Here is a 16700-nt window from a genome sequence, read left to right as displayed (position 1 = left end):
GTAAACATTTTGAACAGAGGGTAAAGGAAACGGGCAGAATGTGAACACAAAAAAGAGAGGTGGTAGAGGACGATAGGGGAACAACTTGCGAAAGGGCAGAGGTACATACGACGAGAAGTTTAGGAAGGCATCACAACCGCAGGGATCTGTTATAGATTGCGGTAGTGCCCATGGGCTTTTTCGAGAAGATCCTCAGCAGGCTTATAATATACATGGTGAGAGAACAGAGCAGTGGGATTCATCTGGTCCTTCATTCCACACGTATTTATTGAGGGCCTACCATCCATCTGGTGATGAACTGGTGGTGCGAGGGGGTTGTCCCTTTATCCTTGTGTCAGGATCAATGTCAATACGTTAAATGCTCTCAAAGAGCAGTCACATGTATTCACACTTGGTACATCACAAAAGAGTCATACAAATGAGGAACTTAGCCAAGAATGATGTTTACAACTAAATCTGTAATGAGAGGAAGTTACAGAGGAGCACAATGCCATGGTAACACTTATTTACCCATCATGCCTGTTCTGGGAGCTTTTTATATTATAAGGAGAGATGCATTCTCTCTCATAATGAATCAGGATGCAGTCTCACTCCTACGGGGCCATATTCATAAAATGGTGAGATATTTTATATCTGGACTTCACTAACTAGTGAAAGCCAGTAAAATCTTTGATTCTGAGTTTCGCTATAATTGATAGGGCGCACAATAAAGCAAATGAGAGTTTACTTGACCTTGAATAAAGAAGTATTACCAGGAAAAAATTAGGAAGGGTGGACTGACATTTCTGGTTGAGTAAATCCTGCTTGGTTTCAGGGGAAATGATTGATTTCAGAGTAGGATCCAGGTAACAGTGGTTCTCAAACTTTATCATACATAAGACTATGCTTAAAATGTAGATTTCTGGGCCCATTCCCAGAGCCAGCTTCAGTGAGTCCAGGGTGAGGCGTAGAAAACTGCATTTTTAATAAGCTCCCCAGGTAATTTTTGAGCAATTTTTCCTCGCACCACACCTTGAGACCACACTGTCCTAGAAAAACCACCCCGATTACCTGGAAGCTTCCGATGGGACTGCAGAGACCAAGGCAGGTTTTTGGAAGCAACCTGGCACAAGCTTGCAGAGGACAAGCTGCTGTTTTAGTTTTCCACCCCTAATTAATAGGATCTGGAGCCTACAGTAGCTGGCACGCGATTTAGAGCTATTTTAAACAAGACAAAACAAATGATGTGCAGCTGCAAACTGCTACCTTGAAACATAAATTCAGCTGCAATTTGTATTCAATTTCTTACAGATGTGGCACGGCAACATGATAGCACTTTCTGAAGCCCGTAATGCTGGAGTGGCGATCTACAAGAATCTGACAAGAGCAACCTGCACTGGGGCACATGTGACCGTTATTATATCTTAAAGTTATGACCATGTAAATGTGCAACATGACCAAAGTTGAAGCGCCTCGGCATTTCACTTCACCAGAACGCCTGTATTTCCCCATGTGTAGCACAAAATCACCCGTGAATACACTGTCTATGTGTTTTCGTTTCTCTTCATGGGCAATGTTATAGCTGCCATGTTGCGCTAAAATTACATGACAGCAATCTTAACTTTCTGACACTGGTTTGCTGTTCAGTGAAACATCCTAGTGGAGAAATTGGCCGAGAATGACGGTGGCTGATTTGTAATTCTCTTGGGGCTCACTCTTGGCCTTTGCCTAGGCTGGTGGATTTGCTGAATATACCTACAGTCCTGCTTGTGGAGCATATTCTCAAACTTTAGAGTAGACCACAATTCCTTGGGTGGTGTCTGTCTAAAATGCACCTTCCTAGACCTCACACGCAGATGTGCTGATTTAGGCCTGGAGTAGAATTGAACAATGAGCGTTTTTTAACAAGACCCATGGATGATTCTGAGGCGGGTGGTCCACAGATTCCGCCTTGAGTAGACCATTAGCTTAGCACCACAGGGAGATGCAGGGAAGTGGAAATCGTGGTCTCTGCGATTGATGCATGTAAACAGAAGAGAGGAGGTAAAGACATTTACGACATGCAAATGATCAAGGAGCCCCTAAAAAAGGCCAACATTTATTGAGTGCTTACTGTGTTCCAGGCATATGTATTAACTGATTTCATTCTCAGTGCTGGGTTCTGTAACTAGCTTCATTTACACTTAAGAAATCAAGGCAGAGAGAAGTTAATTATCTTGCCTAGAATCATAAAGCTATTAAGTAACAGGATTGGTTTTGAGCAGGCAGGTCTGCCCCTAAAGCACTTATTCTAACTCCAGCTCTGCACAGCCTCCAGCTGGTATGCTTTGCTTCCAGAATCCAAACTTGCCAAGTATGTAAATTGGTGTTTGTTTATCGTGTGTGGGTATGAAAATTCATATGAGAAAAGCATTGTCTCAAAGTTTTCCTTTAAGAATGAATTCTTATTTTTTAAACAAAAGGGTTAATTTATGATTGCAGTTGTATTAAAAACTCAAACACACACTGTAATAAATTCTAGCCAGGCACTACACTTAACACTGGGGATATAGAAACAAAGGTCTCTTGGGGAGCTTATTGTGTAAAGAGATAAAAAGAGCTGGTCACAGTCCAGGATAATATACCAGACAACCTACAGCTTGGTATTGGTAATTGGTACAATGGAGAGCAGCACAGCTTTTGGCGGAAGCACAGGGCAGTAGGAGTGGGAGGTTGTGGTGTCCAACCATTGGTTGGATCTAGGTTAGGCTACTCTAGGAGACTTCACGAAAGAAGTATGACCTAAGCGGCATTTGGAGAATGTGCTATAGAGTCCATGAAAATCTAAGAGCTTGCCATGTGATCCATCCTCCTTTAAGGAAGCTCTTTCTATAGATTTGCCATGCTTTATGGCACGTGACTCTGTAACTCTGGTCATAACTTCCTAGATCAGGGAAGTGCCCAGCTCAAAGGCAATTGTTTAGAAAGAAGGTAATAGTTTGTTCATTTGGGGAATGTGAGTGGAAGATGAACCTAGGAAGCAATGGACAACTGTGTTTGTGGCAATGACATGATGTCAAGGTACTGCTACTCAAAGCATGATCCATGGATCTGTGCTGATCCATGAACTCTCTGTTACAAGTACGTGAAGAGATAAGTGCTGAAATTGAGAGTAAGAGTAAAAATTTTCGTAGTGATTGAGCATTGCCAGAACATCCAAGAGCAGGTCTAATGGCTGTATTAATTTATCTGTTAATGCAAAACAAATTATCCCCAAACTTAGTGGCTTTAAACAGCAATAAATGTTCGTTATTTCACACAATTTCTGTAGTTCTGGAAATCAGGATCTGCTTAGCTGTTGTTTCTGGCCTGGTTTCTCCTGAGTTTGCTGTCAAGGTGTTGGCTGGGGCGGCAGTCATCTGAAGGGTAGACCAGGGCAGGAGATCCACTTCCAAGATGACTCACTCCTATGCCTTTTGGCAGAAGACCTCAGTTCCTTTCCACGTGGACTGTTCCACAGAGCTGCGTCAGCCTCCTCATGACATGGCAGCTGGCTTCTCCAGAGCTAGTGATCCAAAAGAGAAGTTGCAACACTTTTCATGACTAGTCTCAGAAGTCACACACGGTAAGTTCTGCCACATTCTATTCATTAGAAGCAAGTCACTAAGTACAGCCCACACTCAAGGAGAGAGCAGTTGGACTCCACCTTCTGATGAGAGGAGTGTCAAAAAGTTTGTGGATATTTTTAAAAACCACCACAGTGTACATATCTTTTTAAACAGATTATAGACAAATTTGCGTGTTGTGGAACATGCATATCAAGTTGCGTGTGGCGAGGACTGTGGAGTAGTCATGTACAGTTGGAAAACTTATTCCACAAAATTGTGGATACTTAAGAAATGGTCCTTTACCATTTACCAGGGATAGATTTAGAAGCACTAGTCTAGAGCCTTGTATCCTACTCTTCAAAGACTTTTGCTCAGATAACTCCAAAAGAATTTTGAAAATCTATGTACCGTCTGTTACATATTTTAAAATTAACACTAAAAAACTTTGTCATAATTAAAAAAATTTAAAGAATATAATTTCTGGTATATTATAAATATTGATACTTGAAAGAAAATGATTACATTTCTCTTTTAATTGCATTCAGTGGGATCTAAATAACAATGTCCAGTTAAAAGAACTCACCACGTCCAGTTAAAAACACATGAAGAAGACTTTTTTTTGCAGGGGAGGATTTGCCCTGAGCTAACATCTGTTGCCACTCTTCCTCTGTCTCTCTCTCTTTTTTTCTCCCCAAAGCCCCAGTGCATGGCTGTATATCCTAGCTGTAAGTTCTTCTAATTCATCTATGTGAGCCACCGCCACAGCATGGCAGCTGACAGATGGGTGGTGTGGTTCCACAACTGGAAAGCAAACCAAGGCCGCTGAAGTAGTGAGAGTGCTGAATTTTAACTTCTAGATCATCAGGGCTGGCTTGAACAAGACCTTTTAACATTTGGAAATTGTGTCTTTCCTTTTTATGTCTGTCTATCTACCTATCTATCTATCTATCTATCTATCTCATCCGTCCATCCATCCATCCATCCATCCATCCATCCTGCTCTATCTATCTATCATCTCTCTATCATCTATCAATCATTATTTATCTCCTTTAGCTCACCTTTCCATTTCACTTCACCTAGAAAAAATTACCATAATGAAAACTAATTTTAATTGAAAAGTTTTTATCAATCACCCTATCATAATTCTCTGCTAGAAAAATATATATATAAATTGAAAATTTAAAATTCATTTTATTTTCTGTAATTTAAGGCTCTAAGTGTTAAAGCTTTCAGATGTAAATTAAGTTCCTGTAATAAGTATTATTAGTATACAATTGATCAAAATATGATAAATATTGATAAGTAACTGTTTAAAAGAGCAAAATTTTATTGGAATTGCTTATCTCAATGAAGTAAAATAGAGCTTTTACTTTTAGTTTGTGATTCCATTGGATGAGAATGACTTATTGCCAAAATGAGAGAGAGTTCAGCATTAATTTTATACCTAGTTTTCATTTTTATAGACGTTTAAGAAGTCTTGTTCTCATAGATAGGTGTGAGTAGACTAAGTTTTGTTGTAGTAATATCACTCAATTCTTTTGACTACTTCTGGCTTCTGTACCAAAAATCACATAGGGATCTATCATAAATTTAAATTTAAAACTTCAACTTTGTTTAAAGCCAAGAATTCAAAATAGCCCTGCCCTTCAAATGGATATGTTATATAGTCATTAGAGTCATTCATTTCTTAGTTTCTGAGAAAACACCAAAAAAACCCTTCTTTATCTTTGAAAAGTCTTCATCAAGACTTAATAAGAAATGGCTATTAATTTATCTGATATATTTAATAATATAATATAGAGATATATTTATTTTATTTCATATAATTTTATAAAATCCATTAAAAATAAGTTATAGATCATGTCTTAGAGATGACAACAATCACGTCAAGATTAAACTATTATAGTTATATAATTAATTTTATGTTGTTATAAAAAAGATAAATCTATATTCTGTTTCATATTACTTAATTTGTTATAAAGCAATATAAAATTTAGTTAAATTTATTACATTTTTACGGGAATGATGAGCATTATAAAAGACATGCCATTCCTTCTATATATGGATGTGTATTGAAGCTTATTCCTTTATCATACTTCTAATTCTCTGTTTTATGTTTTTAAATATTAAACACATTTATTTTATACTCTGCATCATCATTCCACTATCTAATGAATTTGTATATCTCATCCTGTTTTATTTGCCTCTGATTCTCGCTCCTGGTATCTTGCTTCTGCTTCTGTTTTGTGATTTTTTATTGTGAGCTCATATTGGTTGTAATTCTATCAGTGGGATACTGTTGAGGCTGAATTTGAACACGCATTCCCCTAGGGAAGATTGTTGTTGCTTCTACCAGGCACCTCCGGGCGTTAAATCTGAGTCCACTTTAAATTAGGCATGAGAGCATAGTCCATCTTAAATTATAAGTATCTATTTGTAGTTTTTAGAATCATGCGAACAGTATAGATCTAGTTCCAGAATGTATGGGAAGGCTGGCCTGTGGCCGTTTGTTCCCACGGAATCTTTAAAAAACTTCTGTCCAGTATTCCTTACTGTCAGCTTGTGCAGATGAAGGAGTTTTCCACCCTGTTCGCCCTTTCCCTGAAGGTGTTTTTCTTCCTGCGTCCTATCTATCTTCTGTGCTTGGTAATCTTACCTAGTCTAGCTCCTTTCCTTGCCTTGTTCCAAGGCTGTTTCTTCAGCACCCTCTGCAGGCCAAAGCCCTAAGCCGCCTGAATCTACCCCGGCACCCAGATCTAGTAACTCATGTAATTGTTACGGCTACTTCACTCAGTTGTTCTTCCTTCCCAAGTTTGTTAGGTGTATTTATCCAGAAATAAGAAGATGTCTCCATTTATTAAAAATAATTATTGAGCACTAATTATGTGCTTTGATCCCGTTAGATGACAGAGTTACAAAGAAAAGATAAAATACAACTTCTCTTCTTGTGGAACTCACTGTCTAAACACAGAGAGAGATACGCCACAGTGGGTGGAAACAACAGATGAGAGACTGGGGCAGAGAGACCTCACTTGATGGAGCCTTGAAAGTAGACTAGGGGAGCCCCACACAGAAGGTGAGAGAGAGCAAAGGCTTTTCAGGCAGAGAGAACAGTTGTGGCAAAGGCCCAGTGGTGTAAAATGGCCTGGTATATAGAAGTCAGCAGTGGTGGAGTGGGGAATATTTAGTATTTAGATTAGTTAAACAATCAGAACTTTTGACATTAAACAATTGCTACTAGGAGAGCCCAAAGTTGCTTTGAAATGTAAAAAGAGTTTTCTCCACTCTGCTCCATGTTGATTAAAGGGAGTGTTTTTGGCAGCAAAGCAACTATGCAGAGTTGGCTCAAGGAACTTTAGAGATGCCATTTCAAACTGGAGGTGTTTGGGGCCTTGTTTAATGATGTCTTGGAACACAATAGAAAGCTAGTTAATTTCAAGATTGTATAGGGGAAAATGAATATTTTGCAACTGTTTGGAACTGGTCCTAAACAGTCTGAGTATTTTCCTATACTGACCTCAAAACATCAAAGCAAAACAGGGAGATGTAGCTTTATAACTGGCTTATTGAGAAATTGCCCCTCAGTGGATGTAAATACAGAACAGCTTTATTTTGTTCTATTGTTGGCTTCATCCATGCTCCATTGAATCTCTTTCCCCATCACTTGATCGTATCTTAGAAAGATTCTATAAATTCCCAGTCATGTTTTGCAATTAAAAGCTGTCCTCAATTCCATCTAAATTTCCCCTTCTCACCTCCCCCCAGTGCAGGCTTCACCTATGATTCTAAGACCTGCTGGGGGAATGGGGCATGGTCTGCACCAGATTGGAGGGTGAAAGGGGCATGGTCTGTGTCGTGGACACCTCCTCCGTCTCCGCCTTCTATGCTACAACCCCTCAGCTATTGGGTGAAGGGAGAAGAATAGAAAAAAAGAGAAAATATCTTTTTTTCTGGCTAGTAAGGATGCCGTCTTCTCTCTATTGGTTTTGCCAGGTAGAAGTGGAAGGTGTTCACATGTGGTTTTCTGCGGGGACCCTGTAGATTCCTCAGAGGGGAATGTGGAGCCCCACAATCACAATTTCTTAATGAGGGAGATCCAGCTCTTGCCAGAGCTTTTAGCTCTTCCGCAGTCCATTTGATTGTGGTCCCCCAAAGTGTCTGTGGTGTCTCTTTGCCTCTCTGCAGTCTCTGAGAAGGAAGGGTGAGAGAGGCTGGGTGTCAGACGCTTAGTTTTGGTAGCTCTAGAATGTGGCGCATTTGAAGCCTCTGTTTTAAAATCTGACTTCCTGTCACCAACTTCAGCACAACCACCACCAAAAGTCCAATTTAACATTTTTTCACATTGTTTTATCTGAGCAAATGTTTTCCTTGGGTTAAGTAGAAGGGCCTCTCCAAATCAACTGGGTTCTAGTGGTTAGTTCTGGTGCTGCATTTTAAGGGAGATACTGAAAATCAAGCCCCTCCCCACAATCCCCCTGCCCCATCCAAATTAGAGAAACTAGTTAGGGTTGCCAGATAAACTAATGGTGAGAAGATCAGAAGCCTCTTCATTGATGAGACAGTCTGTGGAGTATTGAATATGGTTAGCCTGGAGAATAAAAGATTCAGGGATTATATGATAACTGTCTTTAAATATATGATTGATTTTCAGGTAGTGTAGAGGTTAGGACTTCTGTACCCAGCAAGTTACAGGGAAATTAATTTCATTCTATGCAAGAATTTCTCGAAATCAGAGCTTTCTAAAGGTGAAATTGACTTTCTCAAGATGTAGTGAGCTTGCTGTTATTGAAGTACATTATTTAAGCATAATTGGATACCACTTGGGAGGGGTGTTGTCAAAGGGCTTCAACAATAGTTGTAAATCATGAGTTGACTTTCAATATTCCTTTCAATTTTTTGGTTCTTTTATTCAAGAGACTGACACAGAATAGCTAATCACTTTAGTCAATACTTATGAAGAGTCAGAATATTGGTGGGATCAACACTGATCTGGGTTCTGATTCCCAGCTTTTTAGCTTTCTGGTTAAAAGACAAAATATTTGCAATTCTCCTTCGTTTTCTTGTAAAAAGACACAATATTTTGATGCATTAGCTGGAATGTTTACGTATTTTTTTAATAGGCAACATATGTTCTTAGGAAGAACATTTAGGTCTACCTTTGAGGGCACCATTTTGCCAACATCAAGACATTTACAAAACTAATTAATAATCAAAAGTTTTTATTGAGCAAACACTCAAAACCAAGGTAATTTGATGGTTTCAGGAAGAGCATTGAAAATTATTGATTTTCTAATGTATACTATTCCTGGAATATGGGTGTTTCAATACTGACTCTTATGAAGCAGATTACAATTAAAATTCCATTTGGATTTTTTTTAAACGTGAAAAAGTTATTTCAAAGTTTAATTAGAAGAACAAACTGGGGAAAATAGACGAAACTTTTGAAAATGGAGAGTTTGTAGCCCTACTTATATTTTATTAAAATGCTATAATAATTAGAACAGTGTAACACTGGTATAAAATAGATTGACAGATTGATGGAAAAGAATAGAAAGCTCCCAAATAGACTGTTGTATAAAAAAATTAAATATATTTTTAAGGAAGCATCATACATCAGAAAGATGAGAAAGATTGATTCAGTAAATTTTAGTTGCACATTCCTATTTAGCTATACAAGATAATGGAAAAAAAAGACTTAGATCCAAATTTCATACCATATTTCAAAATATATCCCATGTTAATTAGTTAAGTATTATTAATAAAATCATAATAAAACCTAGATTAAACAGATGGGTATTTTAAATCTGAGGATTAGGAAAGCTTTTAAATTAAGAAGTGATAAAAGAAATAGAGAAGGAAAGAAAAATGTTTTGATTATGGACAAATGTAAAACATTAAGAAACAACGTATGTAATTAAAAGGAAAAACTGGTAAAAAAATAATTGGCAATATATATGACAAAGAGGTGCTTAATTTCTTTACCAAATAGAACTCATTCAAATTCATAAGAAAAATTCCTAAAACGAATAGGACAGAAGGCATGAACACACAATTCACAAGAGAAAAATCAAATGACACACATATGGAAAAATGTTCAGCGTCGTTAAGAAATGGAAATTAAAGTGTAATTTCACCTTCTAAATTATCAAAGATTTGTTTTGAAGACTAATCATACTGATTAGAGAGCAGAGGAAAGCAATTTAATATGTGCCAAGAGCTTTATGATGTCAATATCCTTTGGCCCTGTAATTCTATTTCCAGAATCCGTCCTGAGAAAATAATGCAAAGCAGAGCAAAAGTTTTGCATTTTTGCAGAATCTTGAAAATCATGAAAAATTCTTTAAAAACTAAGAAATAAGGCAATAGTTAAGTACATTATGGCATCTCCATATTAAGGAATATTGTGCTGCTGTCAAGATTGTGTTTACGAATGGTTTTTAATTATATGGGCAAATGCTTATGTTGTAGTGATAGGCAGAAAGATAAAAGTATGTAGTTCCTTACAATATGCTTTGCAAAAAAGACTAGAGAGAGGGTCATCAAAATATTAACAAAAAATTGTCATCAGTGCCAGGGGTACTATCACTTTATTTTGGACCATGTTGGATAAACTCAGCCAAATTCTTGTTCTTTGGCTCTGTTTTCTCTTGATGCCATGTGGCTTACCACCCTTCTGTTAACTCATAATTTCCTCAGTCAGATGATAATAAATTTAATTTGATTTCCTCTTTCTTTTCATTAGAATATCAGCAGGCAACCTTGATTATGCTTGAGAGGTTTTGGCCTCTTAATCAGGTTTGGGAATCTCTTTAGATTTTTGAGAAACACATTTGCAAAAGATTTGGATGAAGGTGTGCAGATGACTACTGTCATTTTTTAAAACTTGATTCTACTAGCTTTAGTTTTACAAAATTTCACCTCTCAATTGGTCCACAGGTTCTGAGGTTGTATTTGGAGCCTATAGCCTGACTTGTGCTGACTACTCCATCTATTATCTGTTGTCCCCCTACTTACCCACCTAAGCTTGATTTTCCCTTTTGTTGGCTACAATGTCAAATTTGGCTGTCCTGATGGCTGCATGTGTGGGAGGAAATTTTCAAGTAATCTGACCCACTTTAGAAATCTGTCTTCCAATCAGGACTGCAGATGGTTAGGTCTCCGTATTTGGTCACGGCACACCTTGGAACACCCCACTTTTCTTTTTTGAGCCATTTCCTGTCCTATCAAAGAGACATAGATAGCAATCATGGATGCACAAGGCCTGCTACCTGTTTCCTCGATCCTAACAGAAATGAGATCAGTTTGCCACATATTGTTCTTAGTAAACTCATGCTGACTTCTAGCAGTCACTGTGTCTTTTCCAAGTGCTCATAAACTTCTGTTTACTAATCTCTCCTAACATTTTGCCAGAGATACATGCAATAGTACTTTTTCCTCATTTCTGAAAATCAGGACATCTGCTCATGTCCGGTTTTATTCTTAGTGTCTTGCTCTTCGTGATTCCTCAAAGGTCATAGGAATCACACTTGCATGTTATTTTTGCCTGCTGAAATGTAATTAATTTTGATGTAGAGACCTAAATTCATTTAGCATGATTAGATGCTTTCATCCAGGTTTCCAATTCCCTCGCTGATGTAAACTTACCTTACATCCAGGTTTCCAATTCCCTCGCTGATGATGTTTGTTCTATCCTTTTCGGAAGGAAGATCATTCTTGATGGAAAAGATGAAGCCATACCGGAATGAAGTAATTGTTTTTCTACATAATCTGTTTACATTAAACCATCTTCTCCAATAGATGCAAGACCTACTGTGTTCTTCTTACTCTAAACATAGCTTGTGGACTTAAACATTTTCTGTAAATCTCAGCTCTTAATGCTTCTTAGAGAACTGTGACAGCCTTTTGCTGTGATCTTAGGCAAATTATTTAACCTTGGTTTCCTCATCTCTAGAAAGGGAATAATAATATTTTACATCATTGAGATTATGAAGATTGAATGAGTCAATATTTGTGAAGGGCTTGGAGAGTTAGCACCAGTTATTCTTTAAATAAATATTCTTAAAAAAAAATCTGTGCTCCCTAGAGAACTCCTCCCCCCATTTTGTGTATACCATCCCTTCTGTTTGGTCATTGGGATTATCATAATTGAGTGGTCAGAATTTATTTCTTCATTAATGAATGCTACAGGATAGCCTCAGCTGTTTACAAAGCGCATAGCATGCATTTGATCATTTGGTGCATTACTCATTAGTAAACTCTTTAAATCACTTAATCATTTGATTGTAGCTCACTGAACCTTTAGTACTGTTTATAAGTGATAACTCTTGAAAATATTTTTATGACCTTTATGTGTTCTGGCTTTCGAATACATTTTCCTTTTCAGTTTAAGACAAATAACTGGTACCATTTCTCATCCTTACAGAGAACAATATAGTTTAGTATAAAGCTTTTTTTGGTTCCCACTGATATATGTTTGAGTGACGACAAAATGATTTAAATCTCATCCACTAAGTTTTATATGGTTTACAGCACTTATCTACAAAGCGATTAGCAGATTTATGAACTAGAAAGTTCTAATGTTTTTCTGATTATTTAGTATAAATCAATTTCTTCAGCTTTTATGTGGAGCATATTTCTTGTCCCACTTTGAAAACCTGTATATTTAGGTAGATTTTCCCATCGCAACCTTTCATGGCTTCTAGTTTGATTTCCAACCCTGATTAAATAACTTTATTTTATAGCCAGCTTTGGTCCCTTTTTTTTTTTATCAACTTAGGAAAAGAAGCTGAAATGTATATATTTAACACATATCTTTATGGTGTCTGTCTAAATGCTTAAATATATATTTTGTCTCTTTTTCCTTTGGAGGATATGTAAAACTGAATGTTTGTAGGGGCTGGCCCCGTGGCCGAGTGGTTAAGTTCGCGCGCTCCGCTGCAGGCGGCCCAGTGTTTCGTTAGTTCGAATCCTGGGCGCGGACATGGCACTGCTCGTCAGACCATGCTGAGGCAGCGTCCCACATGCCACAACTAGAAGAACCCACAACGAAGAATACACAACTATGTACCGCGGGGGCTTTGGGGGGAAAAAAAAATCTTTAAAACTGAATGTTTGTAGAAATTTCTACAGGTTTTTTTCCCTTTTGAGCAGTCACAGAGAAGCTCTGTAGGGGAATGTATAGCATTTTTTGTGGTTTAGAAAACATATGTTTCCCTGAAATCCTTCAGGCAGGATTTGGCTAATTGAAGGGTAGAATATCCCGTAAGTCCTTAGGAAATGAATCCCTCAGCTCTATAGAAGTAGGCGACGTGTTTCCAACTTCTGGTCAGGATGACAATGTGACGCGAAGTGTGCCTGTTTTCTGCTAGCGTTTCCAATCCATCCAAATGGGCAGCAGAGCGAGGGGTTAACAGGGCTTCATGCTTAATACTCACTGTACACTCATTACCTCTGTGGAGAATTTGCACAAAAGGGACCCAGAGGATAACTTAAAGGTCTCTTTTCTTGCTCTAGCCTGCTTTGCCAGCCTTATATTCTGGGACCTCCTTGAAGGGGCCTGATATTCTAACTAAATGGAAATATTTGCTACTTCCGCAATCTTTCCCATGCCTTCTGCTATCTATAGCTTAATCAACAGCCAAAGCTTTACTAATTAGCATCCTGGAATGCCAAAAAAATTTTGTTAATTGTTGAAACTAGTGACTTGTTAATTAGCATGATAAATACTGGAAAACAGAGCTCATTGGTGAAATTAAAAGTATTCAATATATGTAGGTGGCTAAAAAACATTAAAGACACGGTCTCCAACCTTGCATGAATTTGGTTTCAGAATTTGGCAAGGTTTGTACCCTATCCCCTTTGAGACGGTGCCCTAGGCTTGATCCCTAATTGTGCCTGTGTCCAGCCATTGGCTTGGGACGGGGTTTCTCAACTTTGTCACTATTGACATTTCGGGCTGGATAATTCCTTGTTGCGGGGGCCTGTCCTATGCATTGTAAGATGTTTAACAGCATCCCCGGCCTCTACATACTAGATGTCAGTAGTACACTCCCCTTCTTGTGACAAGGAAAAATGTCCCTAGACATGGTCAGTGTTCCCTAGGAGGCAAAAGCACCCCAAGCTGAGAAACCATTCGTTTAGGAGGATTTCTGCTGGCACGATTCTGATCACAGGGAGCAGAGTCCTGCCTAAGGTACGCGGCCGTGCCTGAGAAAATGAGTCACACAGGGATGCAGAACCTAAAGCACGACTGTGACTTCCCCGGGTTTCAGAGTAGACTGTGTGCTTAGTTTGTGCCTGCCATGCTCCTGGATGTTTGTCCAGTACATCTCCGTCTAGCATAACTGGGTCTGAACCTTTCTTTCATTATAACCAAGTAGTGAGGCTGGTGGTAGCTAGCTAACCCTCTCCACCACAGGCTTCTTTGGTGGCTTCTGTGATTTACCAAAAAGAACCTAAGAATTGTGACCAAGTTTGCTTTGGTCAGTGCACAAAAGGCTGTCACCTAGTCTAGCGACGGCAGATATCCGAACCATCCATTGCAGACAAATGCTGCTTTGCTGTAAAGAAGGCGTCATGGAACTCAGTACGCCTGACAGGTCCTGGAGAGCCCCACTGGAGAGTGGCCCAGTAGCAATCTGCAAATTCAGTGCTCAAGCTGGGCTCAGATGCCAGTGGCCACTTCTTGCAGCTTCTCCCAGTCTTTAAGGTGATTCTTTTGGAGACGCCGTCAATTTGCCTGAGTGATAAAGGTTAAAGGAAAAGGGAGGCCACAGCGCTTTCTCTAGGCCTTCTGTCACTTACCCAAGCTTCTCTAGTTATCTGCCGGGTAGAGATGAGGAGCAAGCTAAGGCGGGGCAGGGTCTGCCTTTCTTGTGCATCCTAGAGGAGTCATCTTGCTCTTCAGAGGTGAACGTTCTCATTAGAAAGTAAGGTAGTTAGCACTTCTTGGGGCTCAGTTTGAACCCTAAGTTGTAGATCCTAAAATAGCAGTTACATCTACTCAACATCCTATTACAGAAATATCATAATAAAAGCTGAAATCTCTCTTCCTCACACACACTCCCCAATACTACCTCCTCCACTTAATTTTTTTCTGAAAAGTCTTGAAAGAACTGATAAAATGCAGAGAATGATATAGTGAGCACCTGTGTACCAACTGCTCACTACTCAAAATCGACAAAGGTAGCATATTTTCACATTTAAAAATTTTTTTTAAGTAAAAGAAATAGAGCATTATAAAGCTGAAATCTCTTTGTTCACTCCCAACCACATCATATGCCTCTTCCCAGAGGCAATTACTATCATGAAGTGGGTGTGTATCCTTCATTTTTTTTAATAATACAGCCATGAATCAGCAAATAACAGACATCATTTATTTACATAAATATGTTCTATATGAATTGTTATGCAAATTACATTCCTTTTTACTCAAATTACTTTTTTACTATGCTTTTGAGAGCTTTATTAATGTAGAAAAAGATTTAATCATTTTAACTTCTCTGTAGTAATCTATTGTATTAATATACCATATTTTGTTTAACCATTCCCTATTGATGAACACTTATTTGCAATTGTTGATATTTTTATAAGCATAAGTACAGTGAACTTATTTATCTATGTCTCCTTGTGCACAAGTGCAAGATTTTCACTAGGCCATATAGCTATAAGTGAAACTGTGGGGACACACTTTCAAAGTCACTGTTTCTGGCGACAGTGCTTTCTAAATTTGACTGTGCAAGAGCATCTTGAGTAGGAGAGGTGTGTGTGTGTGTCACATTTCCCGGATCTCACCTCTCCCTGTTGGGTGACGTGAGAGCCTCTATGTGACCCACCCGGGTCCCCTGTTGTAAATTGGGGCTGCCATTAGTGACTTGAAGGTCTCCCGCAGCTTCTCATTGTGAGCCAGTGGGCATCTTAGCTCAGTGCATGGTGGTCTGCCTGTCCCTGCTTCCTCCTGTCACCTGGACAGTAGCTGGGTGCCGGGGGAGTTCAGAGCAGGGGTTGCAGCTCTATTTTGCTCTCTTTTCGCTAACAGAGGAGTCCTTCTCAATTCCCAGTTCACGCAGCGACCCTGGCTCCTTTCCCTTTCCACAGTCCCGTTACCGGGCCTGACTTGAATTCCTGGCAGCCACTGCGATTTCCTGTTGGGAAGCCCAGTAAGTCTGAGTCTTCTCACCTCTGTGTAGTTCTGTTCCTTTCCTGGACCACAGGAATGTTTATCCTGTTTTGGAGCACAGCTATGTCTTTTTAGTGTATTAAAAATATTTCTTAATGTTATGTGGATTTTTAGGGGGGTGAGGGAAGAGTCAGTAGCTTATGGAGTTATTTTGGCCAGAAATTTAACATAACAATTTTTAAGATTTTGTAGTCTGACTTTCTAGACCTTTGTCCATTATTTACGCACATGCACACAACACACATACAGACAAACGTGTGTGTGTGTATACATGAATGTCTTAAGATAAATGGAATCATGTTATACATATTGTTATACAACTTACTATAATAATATATCATAAAGATACATTCATCCAATGCATCTTCCTTTCTTCCTTCTCTTCCTTTCCTTCTCCATTTCTTACATGGTATTCCTTGATATTCATATAACGCAGTTTGTTGAACTATTGCTTTATTAGTTGACATTTAGGTTGTTTCTAATATTTCACAATTAAAGACTATGCTATAATGAACATACGTTTTTGTATATAGAGATATATATTTGTTCTCTGAACATCTGTAAACATTCCTGCAGTGGAGATTCTCCAAAGTGAAACTTCTGATACAAAGGTCGTGACTAATTTAAGTTTGAGAGACTCTACTAAATTGTCCTGCAGGAGGGCTCTGCGAGCGTGGCTAGTTTCCCCAAATGCCAGATCAGTCCTACCTAGACTTTATCACAAGGTCGCATTCATATGAAGTGATATGTTTGTACCACATCCTGTTGTGAACAGAAGATGCTTCTGGCTGGGAGCTCTGTGGGCCTTGGGCATCTCCTTGTCACTCTGAATTAAGAGTGAAATAGCTCAACACCTGCAACCCGTTCCTGCACGATCATGAGTGAGAAGCCCTGGCCAAGGCAACATCGTAATACCAACTTTTTAACTTTTGTCCATCTGATGAGTAGAGATGTGT

At 38.7% G+C, this 16700-nt stretch overlaps 1 long non-coding RNA gene across 4 annotated transcripts in view; it reads left to right on the top strand.

The window, feature by feature from the left end:
- Positions 1 to 4081, top strand: part of LOC106781704 (uncharacterized) — a 74383-nt gene extending 70302 nt beyond the window's left edge. For all 4 annotated transcript variants that reach the window (XR_011426485.1, XR_002800207.2, XR_001378391.3 and 1 more), the window contains one exon: positions 1291 to 4081. This is a non-coding gene — a long non-coding RNA (uncharacterized lncRNA). The remainder of the gene's footprint in view (positions 1 to 1290) is intronic.
- Positions 4082 to 16700: the final 12619 nt, after the last annotated feature.

This window comes from Equus caballus, chromosome 15 (genome assembly GCF_041296265.1).
Source record: "Equus caballus isolate H_3958 breed thoroughbred chromosome 15, TB-T2T, whole genome shotgun sequence".
Taxonomy (NCBI): Eukaryota; Metazoa; Chordata; class Mammalia; order Perissodactyla; family Equidae; genus Equus; species Equus caballus.
The sequence above is the reverse complement of the archived record's forward strand: the minus strand, read 5'-3'. Positions and strand labels throughout refer to the sequence as shown.